The 15,292-nt window shown below is 41.8% G+C and overlaps 1 protein-coding gene across 4 annotated transcripts in view; it reads right to left on the bottom strand.

Annotated features, from left to right (window-relative positions):
* Window positions 1-15,292, bottom strand: part of TAFA5 (TAFA chemokine like family member 5) — a 665,983-nt gene that overhangs the window by 635,682 nt on the left and 15,009 nt on the right. The gene's annotated exons all lie outside the window — the stretch shown is intronic.

The raw sequence follows: 15,292 nt of genomic DNA, 5'->3' as shown, positions 1-15,292 counted from the left end.
TACATTTGCTTAACTAGTGCTTGACAAACATTTCAATCACAACACTGAAAAGGTTGATAGTGAAAGTAAAACAAATTTATTAAACAAACTTTCATAGGTTTAAGTGACTTACTACTGACACAGGTACAGAAATGCTTACAAACCAGAATTAAAAATATGCTTCTTAGAGGAAATCTTAACTTCAGCAAGTTACAGTCTTAGCTGAAGCAGATTTCTTTCTACACTGCAGGGCTTAACTCAAAATAAGCTACACAAATTGAGCTACATCAGTTGCGTATCTTATTTCGAAATAGCTTACTTCAAAATAGGGAGCATTTACACAGCACTTATTTCAAAATAGAGCACTCTTCATCCTACTTCTCTTATTCCTGGTACAATGAGGGTTACAGGAGTTGGATCAAGAAGTCCTCCAGCTTGACAGTATTTTGACACTATTTTGAAATAACTGCCTGCTGTGTAGACGCCAACTAAGTTATTTTGGAATAGCACTAGTTATTTCGAAACAGTGTTGCAGTGTAGACATACCCTCACTGATATCCAGTCCTTTGACTGAAGGATCAACTTTTCTCAAACACACAAGAACCGTCACCTCTTCTTTCTGCCCAGTTATGAACAATTAATGAGGTTCTCTCCCTTTCTTTTTATCATCCATCAACCCCTTAAAAGTTATTATTTGAATTTAACCCCAACAAAGCTCCTCTTCCATGCTGACTGGGGTTGCCTAGGTATCTGAAACAGGCTCCTTGCTGTCTTCACCCTTGCTATTGATTTTTACAATGAAAATAGTCTGTTCCTGCTACAACCTCTAATACAAAAAAAAAATAAAGCATCAGATGTGGTTTTGAAGTGTTGAATTCTTCCTTTGTTCAACTTCAGGAAGAAATTCATTGAAAAACCAGCCTCGGAAAATTGCTGAATCCATCCATGCATTGCTCTGATTCTTGTACAAAATGGGTAGGGCACAAGGCGATATGTTTTTGAAAGCTCGTGAGTTTTTTGACTTCCCAATAAATATGAGTCTTAGTTTGTGGTTACCAGTAGCGTTACTACAGGCTAGAATCGTCACTCTTTCCTTACTCCGTTTATACCCAGGAGCTGAAGCTTCAGCCTGGGAAGCTAGAGTTTTTGAAGGCAGCATTTTATAGTTTAAGCCTGTCTCATCGCAGTTATAAATCTGCTCACATGATAATCCTTCATTTTCAATGAGACAGTGAAAATTTGCTTTAAAAATTTCAGAAACCCTTCCTGATTTGGTGATAATTTTTCGCCATATATACTGAGCTGCATTAACCTGTATCGTTTTTTCCAGTGATCAAGCCAGCCAACATTAGCCATGAAATCAGGTTCCCCTTCATTAAATTCCTTTTGGAAACTCAGAGCTTTCTCTTGCAGAATTGGGCCTGTCATAGGCTTGCCCTTATCCCTTTGCTGTGTGAACCATAAGAACAAAGCTTCACTCACTTTTTCATATTCACAGTTTTTCTGTCCTTCAGTCCTGCAATTGAGGGTCAATCAGAGCACCACTTTTCTAACTCACTTCTTTTCCTCCTCTAGTCACCAACTGTAACTCGCCTCACACTGAGTTCAGATGCAATTTTTTGCATGGACTCGCCTTTGTCTATTCTTGTTAACGCTGCAAGTTTTTGTTCAATGGAAAGAACCGCATTTTTCCTCTTTCCACATGCCATGTTCCTCAAATAATAAAATGATATAATACAGTTTTGCACTAAGGGGAAAATGGAATTGGAAAAATGAAACAATCACAGAAGAAACATAAATCACTGGCACAAAGTAGGAAACGAAGCTACAGCCATGGCGGTATGCAATGCATGGACGTGTAAAGAGCACGTCAAATGGCTATGTCGGATAAACCGGAAGGTCGGATGAGTGAAGGTCGGATAACCCGGACTTCACTATATATCTAAAAAGAGTTTGTGGCTTTAAACTAGTATAAGTACTCTTTAGCTTTGTGGCCAACATAAAACAGAATTACACAACATCGTCTTGAGGAATTGTATGTTTTAATCATGAGCTCAAAAATTATTGAGATCTCAGCAGCAAATGAACATCTGTAAAGTTCACTGTGGAAACGGATTTAAGCAAAAACCCAAAACTCTTCCATTTCAAGAGAAGGTTTAAAAAGGATTCAGAATGCAGTTTTAGTATCTCTTCCAAGAATACTCAACTTTCATATTCTCCACATAAATTTAATAAAATGGAGTTCAAACAGGAAAAGAATAACAGTGTTGGCAGAGATTAGGAATAGTACAGATGCCAAAATACGGATTGAAACTCTCTTAACCAGTATTCACTGGTCCAGCAACATCCATGATCCAAAACAGATGTTGCAGGCCTTAGAGTCCCAGTGGAGGGCCAGTGCCACAGATCCCTGCGGAGCCAGCATGGCAGTGGGCATCCCGTAGTGAACTGATGGCAGGGCCACCCAGTGCATGGCAGCAGGTCCACCCAGTGGGCTTGGAAGACATGCATGTGGCTGTCTGGCGGGGATGAGAGTCTTAGTAGCTCAGTGGGCCAGGGTTTAATGATATACAGCTGCCCAGAAGGTCCCAGATCCCCAGAGCAGCACACACAGTTGCCCTGTGGGCCCCAGAGTCAGGGCAGCAATGGCTGCTCAATGGGGTTGGCAGGGCAGCGTGGCTAGCAGGAGATGGGGAGCTGGCCAGAAGGCCAGTGGGAGGGCTGGGGGGCCAGTGGCAGGGGTCCAGAAATGCCCTCCCCTGTCCAGCAAAATCTCTCCTCCAGGACCAGTCAGGTCTCAAGGGTGTCAAATCATGGAGGTCCAACCTGTACCAGATTCTTTCGGTGTCTCTGAGTGCATTCAGAGCTTCTTGAACTCTTTATGCCACATTTCAGAATGGCATACAATTCTGAATATAGGCAGAGAACACTAAAAAAGTTACATTATAACTACATGCTATTCAATATTCAGAGTATCATCAAGCATACGTGCATGAACCAAATTTGGTTAGTTTTATGCAGTACCTTTCACATTCCAGATTTCACCAAAGGACTTTAGAAAGCACAGAGTATAGAATAGGGTACTGTTCAAACTGAATAGGCAAGGGACTGGAGCTTTGCCCATACTCTAGCTGTGTAAAACGGCGATATAGATGATTAAGTAGACAACTAAGTATTCTATGTTCCTATAAAATAGAAGGTCCTTACAGCTGAGTATAAATTATAAGCACCCTACAGCTCTTCTAAATTACACCAGTAGCCAGAATGACTTTTGGCAGACCCAAGAATTATGGCAGAGCAAATATCACTTAGTCACGTTTGCATATTCCCACCTATAACTGTACCAAGTGGAGCACTGACACAGTTGAAGAGTTGACCTCATGATTTGCACATGAAATACTATGTACTTAGCAACTGCTCTCCAAGTCACACAACTTTGGGCTCTAAAAGTGCAGTATATCCTCAGACAAGCATTGCAATTGAGCTACACAAATGAAATGGCTTGTTGAGAGCTACAAGGAGTTCTGTGGCACCTTAAAGACTAACAGATTCATCTGAGTATATATAGAGAGAAAGAAAATCCGTTCTTGACCCAAGAAAGAAATATACATATATTTATGCCTGCCTCTGTAATTTCTACTCGATATATCTGATGGAGTGGGTCTTTGCGTATGAAAGTTTATGCCTAATTAAATCTGTTAATCTTTAAGGGTATATCTACACTTGCACCCTCTTTCGAGAGAGGGATGCAAATGAAGACATTTGAAATTGCAAATGAAGCCAGGATTTAAATATTGTCCCTGGCCCTCCACCAGGACTCTAAGCTTCATTTGCATATTCACGTTAAGGCACTATTTTGAAATAACAGATGCTGTTAAGACACGATTATTTCGAGAGAAAATTCTTCTCTCTAAAAAATTGGTAAACCTCATTTTATGAGGAATAAGGGTTATTTCGAGAGAAGGGTTTTCTCTCAAAATAACCGCATCTTAACAGCATCTATTATTTAGAAATAGTGCTAGTTCGAAATAGTGCCATAATGTGAATATGCAAATGAAGTGTGGGATATTTAAATCCCAGCTTCATTTGCAATTTCGAATGTCTTCATTTGCGTCCCTTTCTTGAAAGAGGGTGCAAATTTAGACATACCCAAAGGTACCACAGGATTCCTCATTGTTTTTTGCAGATATAAGCTAACAAAGTTACCCCTCTGATAGTTGAAAAGTTAGTGACATAATTGGACACTGACACATTGTAGGTATATAAGCATAAGTCGCTCCACATTTTGTCCAGTTCTGGAACAGCAACCTTGCCACATTACATCCCATTGCTTTACTATACAAGTCAGTATAACATGGTGGTGACACAAATGAAGTGGCATATTTAAACACGTCCTAGGCACTACAGATGCTAGATATTAAAAACTTCTAAAATTTCTAATTTGCTTTTAAGTCAGGTTTGGCTGTATGACATTCACCACCAACTTGTATATCTGATTTGGAGACAAGATACATAAGATACAAGTAGTACCAAATAAAGCAGTAGTCATATGTTTTGATAACAACCAAACAAAAAACAAAGACAATCTACACACACCAATTGCAGCAGCTTTTCTGATTTCATATTTAGAAGTAAATGATTAGTGCTTTTCATTTTATAGGAAATAGCTGCACCCTTGAATTTACTATCTGGGAAACAAGAAGAGTAGCAATTTTTAAAACATACCATTTTTAGTGAAAAATTGTTTCTAGTAATGGAATAATTGCTGTTGCTAATAAGTTGTTGGAGAACTTCCAGTCAGCTACTGAAATATGACATGTAAAATCCTCTAAAGTTTAATATAATTATTAAAATCAGTTTGAAAGTGAATAATATAAAACTAATCGGGCACAGATATCTGCCATTAAGAAATGCATAATTGAACATATCAAAACTAGCTCTATCGTCTCTCAAATTTGAGTACCTACCTAAGTTTATTAAAAAAAAGGTCAGAGAATGGAACCTCCAAGTCACTGTGAAAACCAGGCAATTATCTCCTTGCAAGATCTACTGACAGAACCTGGAAACACTTTCAGAATTCAGTTGTTGCTCAGTTTTTTCAGTCATTTTCTAAGTAGTTCTTTGGATATTTTCTGTAGATCAACAGATTTACTAAATATAGCTGAGAAATTTCTCACCAGTCAGTTACATTAAAAATACTAACTGTCCTCCCATTTTTTAAATACAAGGTACTTTAAAATGGCACCTCTAAATGGCATTACTCTGGAGAATTTAACCCACGTATTTTCAGACTTTTTTAATGCAATATAGACTATCTAATGCACTGAATATTCATCTAGAGACAATGAGTAGTCCTGTGTCAACTTAGGGTTCATCTACTCAACAGGGTTAAAGACAAATTAAGCTACGCAACTTGAGCTACATCAATTGCATAACTGAAGTTGAAATAGCTTAATTTGGTGGTTGGTGCTGTCTACAAAGCAGGAAGTCAAAGAAAGAACACTTTTCCTTCCACTTCCCTTACTCCTTGTAAAATGAGGGTGGAAGGAATTGGAGTAAGAAGTCCTCTGACTCGCCATTATTTCAAAATAAAGGCTGGCAGTGTAGATGCGCACTATGTAATTTCAGAATAACTGATGCTATTCCAAAAGAGCACTTCTGTGTAGACATACCCCTAGAGACCAACAAAAAATATATAATATCATCAGCTTTTGTGGGTAAAAGCCACTTCATCAGATGAGTGTGGCATTTTGTGTCCACAACCCAAAGCTTCCATCCAATTTGACACACTAAAAGCCCCATCCAATGTCTCTGACTTCAGCAAAAGTCATCAGGCCCTTAGAGCTAATGGGCGAAGACACTCTGTACTTAAACAACAAGAGTGTTATTGGTCAGTAATATGGGTAAGGATGGGTTTTTTTTGGTTGCAGTTTCACTGTGAACATCAATATAATAGCACGGAAATCATTCAGTACAAATGTCAAGATATTGACACACAGCTCACTAGGGATGTCAGATATCATGACATCGTACAGTCATGTAACCGCATAACATATTATCAGTTACATGACTATTCGATAGTCCCTGAGGCCGGCAGTCAGCGTACTCTGATCCCACTCCCAGGGAGCCGCCTGCTACCTTGCACTGCTGTCTCTCTATGGGTATGTCTACACTACAAAGTTAATTCGAACTAACGGACATTAGTTCGAATTAACTTTGATAGGTGCTACACTAGTGCTCCGCTAGTTCGAATTAAGTTCGAACTAGCGGAGCGCTTAGTTCGAACTAGGTAAACCTCATTCTACGAGGACTAAGCCTAGTTCGAACTTACTAGTTCGAATTAAGGGGTGTGTAGCCCCTTAATTCGAACTAGTGGGAAGCTAGCCCTCCCCAGCTTTCCCTGGTGGCCACTCTGGCCAACACCAGGGAAACTCTTCTGCCCGCCTCCCAGCCCCGGAGCCCTTAAAGGGGCACGGGCTGGCTACGATGCCCGTGTCAGGCGCAAGCCTGCCAGCACCCAGCTAGCAGACCCTGCACCTGGCACGGCTCGAGCCAGCCACCCGATGCCCCCCAGCCCTCCCCCACTTCCCGGGACCAGGCTGGCAGCTCCTGGGAGCTTGCCCGGGACCGCAAGAGGCGGGCACCCGCCTGGTCTAGTGCGGATATCGTGGACCTTGTCCACGACCTCCGCACTAGGCACAGGAAAGTGGCCGTCTAGGGCAGGAGAGCTGCCAGCCTGGCCACCCAGGAACAGGTATGCATGAAAATCAAGGTGGTCCACTGAGACCCCCGACCCTGAGCCCTGAGCTTACAATGGTCGTACTGGGTCAGACCAAAGGTCCATCTAGCCCAGTAGCCTGTCTGACGACAGCGGCCAACCCTAGGGACCCTGGAGGGGATGGACCGAAGACAGTGGCCAAGCCATTTGTCTTGTGCCATCCCTCTCCAGCCTTCCACAAACTTTGGGCAGGGACACCACTCCTACCCCCTGGCTAATACCACTCCATGGACCCAACCTCCATCACTTTATCTCGCTTCTCTTTAAACTCTGTTCTAGTTCTAGCCTTCACAGCCTCCTGCAGCAAGGAGTTCCACAGGTTGACTATTTGCTTTGTGAAGAAGAACTTTCCATTATTAGTTTGAAGCCTGCTACCCATTCCTTTCCTTTGGTGTTCTCTAGTCCTTCTATTATGAGAACTAATGAAGAACTTTTCTTGATGCACCCTCTCCACCCCACTCATGCTTTTATAGACCTCTATCCTATCCCCCCTCAGTCTCCTCTTTTCTAAACTGAGAAGTCACAGTCTCTTTAGCCTCTCTTCATATGCGACCTGTTCCAAACCTCTGATCATTTTAGTTGCCCTCCCCTCTCCCACCCTCTCTCTTCCCCTCTCCCACCTCCTTTTCCCAATCTCCCCGAGTTTTGTTCAATAAAGAGAGATTCTATTTTTGACCACATGTTTTCTTTATTTTGTACATCAGGAAGGGGGGCTAGGGAAGGGTAAGTGGAAGGAGGTGAGGAAGGAATGGGGTACGAGCCCCCGATAGGGAGGACTGGGCTGGCTCTGCGGGCTTCTGGGGGTGGAAGCTCTCCTGCAGCCCCCCAATTGTCCCCTCTCCCCAGATGGCAGCCTGGGGCAAGTGCAGCCAGTCTGATGGCCAAGTGCTGTGCTGTGCCCAGTGTGGGCACTCAGGGCACTCCAAGCCAGGACTGCTTTGCAAGCGGGGCACCCCTGAGAACTGTCTGTCCGGGGTGGGGGTCGGGTCCCTTTAAGCACAGCCCTCGGCTAGCCTGAGGCAGCAGATCCATGCTCTAAGTCCTCATCTGATGCCCTGCCGGCACTGCTTCCGGCCATCCTTAACCCCGCTTCAGGGTTCACTTAATGTGGACATGCTAGTTCGAATTAGCAAAACGCTAATTCGAATTAGTTTTTTAGTCTGGATCCGTTAGTTCGAATTAGCGCTGTAGTGTAGACATACCCTATTAGAGACAGCAGCATGGGGTGCCAGGTGGGAGCTGGTCCATCGGGGGAGCCATTTTAAAAACTCCCCTCACAAACTGGCTTCCTGCCACCCTGTACTGCTGCCTCTGATACAAAGGCAGCAACTTGGAGTGGAAGAAGGCCCTGTCTGTGGAGGGTGTGAGCTCCCCAGGGACAGAGGTTGCCTTGCGGGATGCAGAGCAGCCTCTGTCCATGGGGAACTTGTACCCCTGCAGACAGAGGCTGCTTTGTAGCAGCCTAGCCTCGCCTCCTCTCTGCTGTACTGGTGTGTCTGATGGAGGGGATGAGGATGCAGGAAGACATCACCACAGAGCTGATGCTGCGGGGAACTGGCTTTTAAGCTGGCTCCCCCCACAACTGGCTCCTGCCTGCTCCCCCTCACTGCCTCTGTAAAAAAAAGCCAGCTTGAAAGCCAGTTCCCTGTGCATATTAGCTCCCATCTGCACTCCTTATCAGAGGCAGCAGTGCAAGTCAGGGGGGCAGGCGATCCAGTGCTTGTGTGGAGCCTGTTTAAAACCAGCTCCTCATGGGCATCGCCTCCCACTCTCCCCACCCTTGCTGCCTCTGTATCAGAGGTAGGAAGGGGAGGGGAGTGTGTAGTCAATAGGAATAACTGATAAGCCTAGGCTTATCAGTTAGCTATTTTCTCAACTATACACTAACATCTCTACAGCTGACACTGCCAGCTGCTTTCTAGGCCTCCTGTCACCCAGTGATAAGTGGGCGGGGTTGCCTGGCTATCACAACATTGCAACGAGTGTTTTCATCAAATAATATTTTAACACAAAATTACTTCACACTATCAATATTATAAGACTATATCATTATAATCAACCAAATCAAATCCATTATGTTGGTGAATCTGAAACAACCAATATAAGCAATTCATCTTTCCCCCACCCCCTTTACAAACTTTAGCTAAGCATGGACTTGCAAAGTAAGGCAGCATGCACACCATAATATGCACTGGTACAACCAGTGATGGAGACTTCCCATACTGCTGCCTAGTGTCTAAACTCCTTTTTTTTCTAAACAAGCTATTTGAGCAGATTATACCAAGCTGGGAGGGGCTGCAAGTGCTTTGGAGAATAGGATCATAATTCAAAATGATCTGGAGAAACAGTCTGAGATAAATAGGATGAAGTTTAATAAGGACAAATGCAAAGTACAGTAAAACTCCGATAGTCCAGCATCCAACTGTTCGGCATCGATTCATGATACTCTGGCATCGAAATGCCAAGCGCTCCTGACCAGCTGATTAAAAAGCCTGCCGCTCAGCACATGTGCTGGCTGTAACCACACGGAGCATAAGGTGGGGGGGAGGAGGGGAGTGGGACACATGCTGGCTGTAACCAGACGGAGCATAAGGTTGGGGGGAGTGGGATCGTGTTATAGTATGGAGAAGAGCGTTTTGCTTCAGCGAACGGGAAAGGGGAGGGGAGAGGGAGGAGATCTGAAGAGGAAAAGGGAGGGGAGGGGAAGGAGATTGTGTCCTGGCCAGATGTTAAGCTGTGCAGCTGTACTGGACCTCCTGATTCTCCGGCAAATCTGATAATCCGGCACTACCTAGGTTCTAAAGGTGCCGAATTATCGGAAGTCTACTCCACTGAGGAAGGAACAATCAATTTCACACATACAGAATGAGAAGTGACCGTATAGGAAGGAGTACTGCAGAAATTAATCTAGGGGGCATAGTGAACCCCAAGCTAAATATGAATCAACAGTGTGATGCTGTTGCAAAAAAAAGCAAATGTGATTCTGGGATGCATTAATAGGAGTGTTGTGAACAAGACACAAGAAGTCATTCTTCCACTCTACTCTGCACTGATGAGGCCTCAATTGGACTACTGTGTCCAGTTCTGGGCACCACATTTCAAGAAAGGTATGGAGAAACAGGAGAACATCCAGAGAAGAGCGAAAAGAATGATTAACAGTCTAGAGAATATGACCTATGAAGGAAGACTGAAAGAATTGGGCTTGTTTAGTTTGGAAAGGAGAAGACTGAGATGGGACATGACAGTGACTTTCAAGTATCTAAAAGGGTGACATGAGGAGGAGGGGAAAAAATTGTTCTCCTTGGCCTCTGAGGATAGTGTTACCCCAAAAATATTCTCACTGGAGACCACCCAGGGTTACACTAGTATGGGTTTATTTCCACTAAGTAAAACTAAAGAGGAGAAAGCAGCCACCAAAGGTTTAAGCTAAAGAAGATAGAACTTTCCCTCTCTCTTTCTCTCTCTCTCTCTCTCTCACACACACACACACATGCACACACACACACGCACACACAAACAAGCAAGTTATAGTATGGATGAGCAGACAGACCCTCCAGGATCCACATACCTTGGCTCCTTCTGCAACCTATATGTCTGTGTAAGTGTGTGATTGCCTGAGGGCAGGAATGAATGGGTGTGAATGAGTGAATGAATGGAGGGGTGTGTGTGCTTGTGTGCGTGCCTGCATGAGTTCTATCTTCTTTAGCTTAAACCTTTGGTGGCTGCTTTCTCCCCTTTAGATTTACCTAGTGGAAATAAATCCATACTAGTGTAACCCTGGGTGATCTCCAGTGAGAATATTTTGGGGGTAACAGATAGAACAAGAAGCAATGGGCTTAAACTGCAGCAATGGAGGTTTAAGTTGGACAGTAGGGAAAACTTCCTAACTATGAGGTAATGCACTTTAAAAGCAGGAGGGAGAGTATTTCTAGGCTGCATAGCAAATCTGGTTGTCAACCATTATATAAAAATGGATGAAACAGAGACTCTTGCAAAATAGGCAGGGTGCAGAATAAATTGGAAAAACTGAATAATACAGATTCACAGAAAAAAAAAGAAAAGCTAAGATTAATCTCAGAATAATCAGAAACTCTGTCCAACTCTTGGGAACATTAGAATATAAACACTTGCTTAAGGGACATATTTTACTCCAAGATGGCTAAAACATGTAGTATTCCAAAGGATAAAAAAAAAAATCTTTCCAATATCTTCATGTGATATTTTGGCAGAGTATGCAAAGAATTCACATTCTGATGCTGTGTTACCTTTGCTATCTTTGCAGATGGATATACTCACACAAATCTCAAAACTGTGGCTTCACCATTAGTCATCATAAATCAGTGCTTCGAAACAAAATTGAGTGTATTCTCTCTTCACTATTAAGTATCTTTCATTATCTATAATTGAGTTAAAGGGAGCCTATTTAGTTGTTTACAGACAATACATCATGCTTCATCCTGAGGATTTAAAGCCTTTCAAAGGTGTTTTTTCTTAGGAAATCAGCATTATGCCCAGTTTTGTGTCATCAAAAGCAAATTAAAACCTTTATATCATTTTAACTCAGCTAGCAATATTATTACTTGCTTTGCAAGTTGTTTCATAGATCTAGCAGCAGCAAATCTCCTTTTGCTATTGAAGAAAATACAGGATTATTGTTATTGCCGTGCCTGTATTAAGGGAAAATATTTTACCAGGGATCCAGCTATGCAAGTCTATGCTGTAACAGAAGTACCAAGCACGGGTCTTACAAGAAATCCCTGGACAGACATAATGATGTTCTCCCTACTGTCTTCCTCAAATTTGAAATACTACAGATGTTAGAAACCAAAAGCTTCTAAAATCTGTAACTAGTTTTTAATACCTAGCATAAGTCAGGTTTGGCTGAAGGTTGTCTCCAGAGAGAAACGTGTGAGTGCCCAGATTTACTCACACTATCCAGTTCTTCTGGGGGTGGGAAGAGACCAGAGGAGATAAGAATGGCCACAGAACAGGCAAACTTTTAAAATTCATACTGAACTGCTTCCTTAGCTTTCTCACAATGATTTCTTTCTAAACATTCCCAAAACCTTATAAACTCATTCAGCAATTTCTCCTACAGCCATGGAAGGGGGAGAAAAAAATAATATTATCCCACCCCTAAAGATTAAGGAAGTGGTCAGATACAAGGAAGATCACAAAAGAGAAAATGCTACCTTAAAAAAGAAAAGAAACTCAATCAATCCCATGAACATGCTCAAATGTGTGCACACACAGAGTAGCATTTTAAAAATCCAATATATCAGTTTCCATGGAAGCAAAAGGAAATCTGAACCAGCGGAGCTGATGACAAAGTGGGGTTATGTGCATTTGCTTACATACAAAGGAAAACACAGCGTTTCCATATAGAGGAAAGTAATAACCACTATGTGATCATTCACTGACAGATTCAAGTCCAAATGCCAGTTGGTTTGATTTAGATTCTCCTGGCTTAAGTATGGAGATTTAGTGTTAATATGTGGGATTGTCTCTTCTGGCAATTTGTTACACAGGTAGCTACACAGTATTTAAAAAGGCTTTTGCCAACTTTGTAAATTTTAAGGGCTACCATCAAGTTTGGTAAATCCAAACCTTAACCCACCTTCCAACTCCCTTCACCATTTCAACTGACATGCAGAAAGATCACACCCTTTATATGTGAATGCTTTTCTGATATGTAAGTATTTCCATGCTTCCCCTTGCATCTACAAAACCAAAAACTAGAGCAGTATCTCAGTCCTTATGAACAAATCTGTATAAGTAAGGAAACAGTATTTTGGTAATCATTTTATTTCAGGGCACAATCCTATATTCTGAGAATAAAGTCGTTGCATATGTACACCCACATGCAGTGTCTCTGAAGGAAGCAGTACAGGCATTACCACTGCCTTTCACCTGCAGTTACAGTAAGAGCGCTGCATGCAAGAAAGAGAATGGGAGTCAAGGGAATCTTGGGTTGAGATTGTGAACAGGAAATGAGAGCAGAGCTGAAAAAGAAACCCACAGAGAAGATAGAGAAAAACAGGACAGAAGCATACAAAGGGACAGAAAGTGCATTTCAGAGAGATTCTCTCTCCTTAGTAGAGCTATGATAAACTTGGCAATGTAAAGCACCAGTCTATTCCAAAAGACTCTACTTCAAGTGTCCACTCAGAATCCTATCTGCTGCTTTAATATCTTTTTCCTGATTTTTTAACTCCTGCTAGCTATGGGAAGGAAGCTGGATTCTTTTCTATATACATTAAAAACTGAATGCACAAAACATTTGCAGAAATCCAACAAGGCAGAGTTTGGACTGCAAAATCATTTATTACTGATGCAAAAGGAGTCTGACTGACTCAGTTCTTAGCCTTTGAGAGTGGGAGGTGAGGGGTAGGGGAAAAGAAGTCTTCTCTTTCTGCATATATACCAAGCACATATGTCCTGCAAATCACTGTCAAACTAACATGTTCCATGCAGATCTGCTTGCCAGAAACAATAAAAGAGTACAGTACTTTCAAAGATGACAAAAACAGGGCGAGGCCGAGTCACTTGACCTTAGTCAAGAAACACACACAAAAACTGTAAAAATTGTATGCATTTTATTATTGGGAGTATGTCCCAGCTGAATATTTTTTAGAAGCAGCAATATGTAACAAAATGGACTTCAATTATTGTAAGTAGTTGAGTACCTATCACTGTTTTTACTTAGAGTGCCATTTTAAAAAGCTGATGTGTGAAACATTTTGTTCCGACTTGTAAATTCTGTTTTTCTTTAATATGCCTTATGGTTTCTGTCAAAATGGAAAGTCTCACTGCTTCTGTCTGAGAATGACAGAGTGATACGTCTATCATTAAACATCAAGACTAAAACATTACTTTTGTTCTGTTCAATTAAAGATTCTGAGGCATGTATTTTTTAGTAAAAACAACCTTCATTTCAAAAGGACATTACGTGATTTTTTTAATCTTACCTATCTTCTGTATTCATGAGAGTTTATTTGTGAGCAAGCAAGCGAGTCTGATTGTCTGTTCAAGAACACCTCATAAATGGCAAGAGCTTGGACCACCAAATTTGGTATGCAGCTTCCTCTTTTAGCTTAAAGCAAAATAAGGGTCCGGTTGAGCTAGGGCAATGGGATGTGCCCGGTATGTGATAAGCATTGAAAGGGAGACGGCTGCTAGCAAGAACTATTATACTGTGTAGTAACAACAGGAGGCAGCAAAGGGCCAAAGATGGGGACCAGAAAGCTATAACCGTATTGGGTCAGCAAGGGTGGAGGCACGCTTCCCACCAGTTCCCAGCCAGCACAGGCCACACCACAGCCAGTCCTGCGGAGCCACCAACAGAGCAATGCAGTCCCCCTCAGGCTCCTGCACCTCCCCTCCATCTCCAGCCCCCTGCCCTAAGCCCCTTCTTACCCCCAACCCTGACTCCTGCATCCCCACAGTCCTATCTGCCTGCCCTGAAGGACCCAAGCAATACTAGGTAAATCTCTTAGAATTTAATATAGTTTATGCCCCTTTGTTGAGTTTCATCAAAACACTGTAATTTACACTTGGTTACATATATTCCTATCAAATTCTGTACATAGTTATAATCTATCAAAAATGAAAAAAGTACTTAGCAATATCATAAGAGTTGCTTTTGAAATGCCACTGAATCAGAGTTGAAGCTAATACCTACGAATTTTGTGCACAATACCTGAAAGCTAGTTACTGTAATAATAAAAACAGCAATACCCAAATTGCTCACTTGCAGTTCACAATACTTGACAGCAACTTTACAGCTCACAAGAGCACTTTATACATGCCTAAAAGTACAGGAAGGGAAACCCATGTTATTTTACATATTTAAATAGCATATTCAGTAAAATGTTCTAACAATAATGACATTACAGAATAACATCCAGACAAGATTAACACATGGAGGGCCTGACTGCATAGGCAGTAAAACCAAATTTGAGTAGGCAGCTATCGGGAATGAAACATCTATAAATAAGCAAATCAGTAATAAGGAGAGCCATCACCGAGAAAGATGAAAAAAGACCTATGACTACACTGGATGAGGTCTATCACTACTATCTTTGTAGAGCCAAAGCTTTGGAGAATACACAGATAAAGGAATAATGATAAGAAGACAGCAATGTATTTCTAAGCAAAATGATTATGAGAGCAGCACCATTTATATAATACTTAAAATTTCCTGGGAAAAATTCAATTCCTGAATATCTGAAAAAGTAAGGTAGCTGTTTCTGATTCCTTTTTCTCTGCGAATACGTTACATAGTACAATATCTAGTATAGCACTTTTATCCTGCCTCTCTCCAAGTTACCCATTATAAAGATTATACAAAAGTAACTTGACTGTAGTAAACATGAAATACACAGACAGACTGTCCGACAGAAGTGTGAAATTCTGTAGCACTACATAATTTTCTTGTTTTCTCCACAAGAGACTTCATAGAGGTAAGAAAAAAGATAAGAGAGAAACATAATAACTACTGTTCTAAAACTCATCTTGTAGGCCTCTCTCCTCTTT

The sequence above is a fragment of the Pelodiscus sinensis genome, chromosome 1, assembly GCF_049634645.1.
Source record: "Pelodiscus sinensis isolate JC-2024 chromosome 1, ASM4963464v1, whole genome shotgun sequence".
Lineage (NCBI taxonomy): Eukaryota > Metazoa > Chordata > Testudines > Trionychidae > Pelodiscus > Pelodiscus sinensis.
This window is presented reverse-complemented; position numbering and strand designations above follow the sequence as displayed.